General features: G+C 45.3%; 1 long non-coding RNA gene and 1 other non-coding gene across 2 annotated transcripts; both read left to right on the plus strand.

Moving 5' to 3' along the window:
* Window positions 1-5,129: 5,129 nt before the first annotated feature.
* Window positions 5,130-6,120, plus strand: LOC147633853 (uncharacterized). The gene is made up of 2 exons (XR_015266862.1): window positions 5,130-5,481; window positions 5,842-6,120. It is a non-coding gene; the product is annotated as an uncharacterized LOC147633853 (long non-coding RNA).
* Window positions 5,306-5,414, plus strand: LOC147633854 (small nucleolar RNA Z103). The gene has a single exon (XR_015267019.1). It is a non-coding gene; the product is annotated as a small nucleolar RNA Z103 (small nucleolar RNA).
* Window positions 6,121-6,348: the final 228 nt, after the last annotated feature.

Below are 6,348 nucleotides of genomic sequence, written 5' to 3' on the forward strand. Positions count from 1 at the left end.
CTATGTGATGTACTTCGTGGATATATTATGAGAGTAGTCATTGTAATAGCATTAGGCCTCTTATGAGCCTAAAGTGCCTGGCCAAGTGAGTGTGAACACTTATGGCCATGTATATAAGTGAATATCCCTCATAATACAACATACTCTCCCATTGTGCAATTGAGTCTTGCTCTTGCTAATCTCTCTCCCTAATGCATGCTAGTGAGTGTGTGTGAGTGAAGTGAGGTGAGAGGAGGGATGAGTACTCGTAGTGCAATGTGGCGGTGTGACAACGCTCGTAGGAGGCATGGTGGAATTGCTTCTCAAGGTATTGTGAAGCTTGGAAACCTCAAGGGTTACGAGCTCGGCCATTGGAAAGATTCTCACAACAGTTGCGGTTCACAAAGTAATCTCTTTTTGTATGTGTTTCAAGGAGGACTAGGGTGAGCCATAGCACCCGTGTCACTAGATCTTGCACGATTCAAGACGGTAGCCCTCTTTGCTCCTTTCCACATCAGGTACGCAGAACTCGAGTCACCAGATCTTGCACCACTCGGGATGGCAGCCCTCTTTGCTCCTTACCACTTCAAGTACGTGGCACCCATGTCACCAGAGCTTGCACCAGTTGGGATGGTAGTCCTCTCTGCTTCTCACCACCCTTCAGGTACGCATCACCCTTGTCATTAGAGCCTGCACCCTTCAAGTCTTGCAACACCCTTCAAGTCTTGCAACACCCTTGTCATTAGAGCTTGCACCACCACCACCACCACCACTTGGGACGACAACCCTCTCTGCTCTTCATCTACCACCTCAGGTACAGCAGCATCCTTGTCATTCGAGCTTGCATCACCTCATCTTCCGTTGCCATTACCACCTCGAAGTTCCTCTGCATCTACCGATGTGAGCCTTCAACACCGACCACTTCTCGGAGTGCCTTGCATCAAATCGACGCGAGCCTTCATCATCGATCGTGCTTTAGCTCCAACATCCTCTTTGCTTTTGCACTACTCAGAGTCACCTCACAGCAGCAAATGACTCTTGTACATATTTGCACTCACCATTACATATAGACTCACTCACATATTTCATGTTGTGTTGTTTTGCTATGATCTCACATACATCTGGTCCTTTCGTCCTTTTGCCCTCACAAGGCTGCTGACAAGTGCGGCCACACACAACAAGCTATACCAGTTAACAAGATCGTATACTTATGGTCACTTTAGGTCTCAGGTAAATGCAACTTCTTAACCAACAAGTAGTTAAGGGAGTTGTGAGTGGCATCATCGTCAATCATGCCAGTGACTCTACGGACACCTATCTTGCCATATAATCGAACCATGTGGTCTGAATAATGGTTGCCACATAGACTATGTCACGTAGCAAGCATGGGCATTATTCGTATGATAGACCAACACCTCTTTGAACTTTGCAGAACTAAGAGGTAACCTCTGGATAGTATGTACCTACCTAGAGGATTTACCATCCTTCTTGGCATCACTGGAAACAGTGGTGCTCAGCATAGGACAAGCTACCTTGCTATGCCCCACCTCAAAGCACTTAAAGCACATATTTTCTTTTCTAGATTTTTCATATTGCTGTTGTTTCAGGAGTTTGGTTTGGTTTTTCTCTTTAGAATTGTGTGGTTTCTTCGTCCAAGGCCCATTGTATCCCCTATGATCACCCTGGTTCCCTTGCCCCTTGTCATTCTAAAATGACTTTCTTTTAAAATTACCACCCTTCTCGTCCAACTGTCTTACTAAGACCACCCTTCTCGTCTAACTGTCTTACTAAGACCACCCTTCTCGTCCAACTGTCTTACTAAGACCAGATTTGGATTGACGTAAAATGTCATCATGAATCTGGCTATATTTAATTGCTTCATTGAAAACTTTGGATTGACATAAAATGTCATCATGAATCTGGCTATATTTAATTGCTTCATTGAAAACTTTGGGCTACTTAGGCTCAACATAAGCCTCGTAATCAGGGAGTAAGCCCCTCGTGAAACCGCGTAAAGTTTGGAATTCATCAATTCCCTTTAACTTCACTACAATCTCACGGTACTAAGAGATGTATTGGGTGAGTGATACGCCCTATAGAGAGCAGTTATCCCACTCATGTCAAGACCTATGTAACTCATTTATTGGTGAGAATTCCTTTTGAAACAGTGTTTTGAACTTTGTCCAAGTATGAGGGTGCATGGCACTATTGGCTAAGCTCATCCTCTCTTGTATGCCTCGCCTGTTGTCAAGCTAGCCTCTACCGGCCTCACCGCATTTGGCAATTGCCTAAGGTTATGCACATCCGACCACTTCTATAGGAAAACATTCAATGCATCCTTATTGTTTTCTTTTTCCTCCCCCCCAAAGGTCAACACCTCTGAGGTCTTTGAGGAAATTAGTAGACGCTACGAATTGCTTGTTGTTGGCAAGTGGTATGGCTTGCTTACCTGCACGAGGCCCTACATCCTCTGGAGAGGGAAATTGTACCCTCCTCTATGCGGATCTTTGCGTAACATTATTCCATGTGGGAGTAGCCGGGGTGGCATCCAAGCGAGCATAAATTCTCCTAAGCTTGGCCAAAATTTCATTTTGGTTTTTCTGTAAAGCTTGAGTCCTAGTAAACAGTTGGACAATGGACTCATACGGGATTTCCATCTCCGAGTCATCTACATCCAAAGATCATCGTCTCCATACTTCTCCTCATCGAGGAGATCATCTTGGGAGTGGTCTACATCAGCCTAAGAACCTCTGCAAACTGGTCGTAATCTAGCGCTATGTCAACCTCTACAGATTGGTCGTGATCTAGTGCTATGTTGTCCATCTCGTTGTTGCAAATGGACCCACATGGTTGTCAATGGTCAAAGGAAGCGGAAACGGATCCACGAGCTCATCCAAGACCGACGAAGGATGAACTGCATCCGTTTGGTCGGCTACTACACCGGCTTGGCGCATATGCCCAAGCTCTGCTTACGAGAGGCCAAAAATAGGAGACATGATGCTAGAAAACTACCCCGACTAGAGGCCATTTTCTAGATTATAACAAAAAAGAACCCCTACCGTCAAGAAAGACTACCCCGACTAGAGGCCATTTTCTAGATTATAACAAAAAAGAACCCCTACCGTCAAGAAAGACTATCCCGACTAGAGGCCATTTTCTGGATTATAACAAAAAAAAGAAATTTGAATATATGAAATTAAATATTCAAAGAAATAAAGAGAAAATAGGAGCTCCCTAGGTGTGCCCGCCAATGTTGATGGAGTGCAATGCACACTGCGGACCTGACGATGACGTCTCCGGCACGACTGCACGTGCGCGTGTCCTTCGTTGATGTCGATGGAGCGGAGGCGAGAGAGTTGGGGATGGTGAAGAGGTCGAGAGAGAAAGACTATTCTCCTCTCCTCTTCGTCGAACTCGCAGCTGGCCCTGAGATGTTCGCCAAGAACCGCAAGTTGGAGCCCTACTTTGACAGGCGAGTTCCGTGCAGGTGGCTCCATTGCCACTGCGTACTGGCTTCTTGCTACATGTTTGTGGCTACGTGAGAGCCGACTGCTGCTGTATGTTTACGTTGCCGCTGTTGTGGTCTCTAAACGCTGGGTGCCACTGTGGTCTCTCTCTCTCTCGTGGCCTTGTGGCTATGGTGATGGTCCGGCAGCTCTGTTCCTTGGTGGCTACTCTGTGGCGGCGCATGGCTGTACGAGCCCGTTGGGTTGATGCCTTGCCACATATGTGGTTAACGTCCGCGCTGTGGCTCCTTTCTGCGTGAGATAAGCCGAGGGAGAGAGAGAGAGATGTGCCTTATCGCTTCCTTCTTCTCTCTTGCATGAGAAGTCGCAGGCAAGCCAGAAGAGAGAGAGAGAGACATTGATGGCGTGCTGGGAGAAAGATGCGCTTGCGGGAGCAGAAGAGAGAGAGAGAGAGCTTCAAGCTTCTATGGCCGCTCACATAGAATCAACCATCTATCTCTTCTCTTCCACACACCATTTTTGCAAAGGACAAGGTCTTCTCTTCCACACACCATTTTTGCAAAGGACAAGGTCTATCCTTTAGTGAGGCCTGGCCCCCATTCATGGCGAGAATGGTGCCTCGTGCTCTGATACCAATGTGACCCTCTCGGCTATGCGGCAGCTCTCTGGCTACACGGAGATGGAGAAGGTAGGGCTCTTGTTCACCTTGCGACTGTAGAGCAGAATGAGAATGGACCCATCCTACTAGGCTACATGTAGTGCCCTGCATACCCACACTAGCCCGACCACCCGTGGTACTACGACCCAGATGACTCACCCCTTAACTCTGGACTTACTTGCCACCCTCACTCTGGTGTGCGTACTCGAAGCTCGGTCGAGCCTCATGTGCGTTACATGCTATGTGACACACACCCTTCGAAAAGTGGATTGATATCCATACTCAATGTCTTTTAGCCAACATGCGCTTCCTTCCATAGATTGGTACACGTACTCTCTCTTCTAGGACACACCCACGTTGTTTTGATAGGTCAACATACATAGGACACATGTAGCCTTCCTTTAAAATTATTCTTCTCATAGATCAATACAATATATACACATTCTCTCAAATTTCACATTGTTATTTTGTGATTCAAAATGGAAGTTAGTGGGAGTGACGTACTAATTTTTGATTGCATTTCAAGTCATATTCTTCCTTTGATAGATTGGTAGGTGTACTTTTCTTTTGGGCTAGACATACCCATCCTCTGATAGGTTGGCTGTGTGCATACTGTTTCTTTTAGGACATACCCATCCTCTGACAGGTTGGTGTGTGCATACTGTTTCTTCTTATAGGACATACGTATTCTTCATTTGGGATAGGTTGGCATACATCCTCTTCTGATGAATCGATATGGTGGGTCTCTCTTTGTTGATCGACAATAGCATTGCCATTCTTTGGCAATTTCAGTATGCTTCCTCTAGAGTACTGAAAAACATATAATAGAGAGACAAGCTGCTTTGCTTCAAGTTGAGGATTACAAGGACAAAGCACAATAAGCTTTAAATATGGAATCGTGTACCCAAAGACATTATAATTTAACTATGACCAGGGTCCACATACTCAGAGAACATAACCACAAGTGCTCAAGTATTGTAGTTTAAGATTCTGTATTACACACGTGTAATGAACTTAAGTACGGGCAGATCCACAAGAGCGTGGCACCGTGTGTAATGAACTTAAGTGGGCGGGCTCATCCGCTCGTCCGGCCCTTTGTGAACCCTCCAACCGGGAAAGTTAGGGTTTTCCTTCAAGGCTATAAATTTACAAAGTTTGCTGTCGATCGCTGTTGTGGCGGGCAAAGGCGGAGGAGGGGCTGCTGGAAGTGATGATACACTTTCCCCGTATGAGCGACGCTGATTCCAACTTTGTCTTTTTATGCTCCCTCTCTCTTCGGAGGGAGCTAAAGCCAGAATGTTCTGATCCGCAGCCCCCTCCAAAAGTGAACAGCTCTCAGTCACAATGCTCTGTTTGTGGTTGGTAGGTCACTCTCAGGTAATGGCTGCTTGCTTGTCTTCGTTCGCCTCACAGTTTCTGTGGGCTTAACTGTTCTATTTATCTGCCGTAACCGAGGTTTTCTGGTGTTCTTCGTGTAATTAGTCCATTATTGTGAATGACATCAAAGTCAGGCATGATCATAATGAATGGTGATGAAGATAGTTCATCTGTTTTGGATGCATCAGTAGGCACTAAATCTGTATTGGATGCTTCAGTATCCAACCAAGCTTCCACCTTCAACTCTTTGGAAATGCTCTTCCATTGCTTTCGAAGCTCTTTTTTTCTATTCTATTCCATTGTCGATTATTTGGTTAGGTATTGGGCAATACAATGTATCTGTCAGCCTTGATTTTGCAGGTCCCAAGATGACGACTGGTATATTTGCAGCGCGTTGTTTGAAGTATAGATGATTTGGGTAACTTTTAATTGAAGTGCTTAAGTGAGGGCAACAATAATTCAATCGTTTGAGATATCTTCACTAAGGGAGGTGGAAGTATAAATGGCAAGGTGTAATATTCTAGTGTGCAAGGTGTATGGTGCAACAATGTGGAAGTGTTGATTGGAAGTTGCTATAGTAAAAAATGTTGTTAGTGGAGGATACAAGGTTAATATTGAGTATTGAGGTGGTTTTATGATTGCAAGGTTTATTGGTGCCGTCTAGTGAATGTTGTGTTTGTTCATACCAAGCATAGGGAGTCGAGTCTTTTAGGCTCTGTTTACCCTCCTTCAAAGGCTATGCTCCTAATTCGTTCTGTAAGTAACACTTGGAAGCAAATGTGAAGATTCCTGCCACTGCACTATCAGAAAGAACCTACGTGCAATCTTCAACACCACACCTCCGTTGTTAACTCATTTGCTTCTCCT

The sequence above is a fragment of the Cibotium barometz genome, chromosome 11 (assembly GCF_041138505.1).
Source record: "Cibotium barometz isolate CiBa-2024 chromosome 11, ASM4113850v1, whole genome shotgun sequence".
In the NCBI taxonomy this organism is placed as follows: Eukaryota; Viridiplantae; Streptophyta; class Polypodiopsida; order Cyatheales; family Cibotiaceae; genus Cibotium; species Cibotium barometz.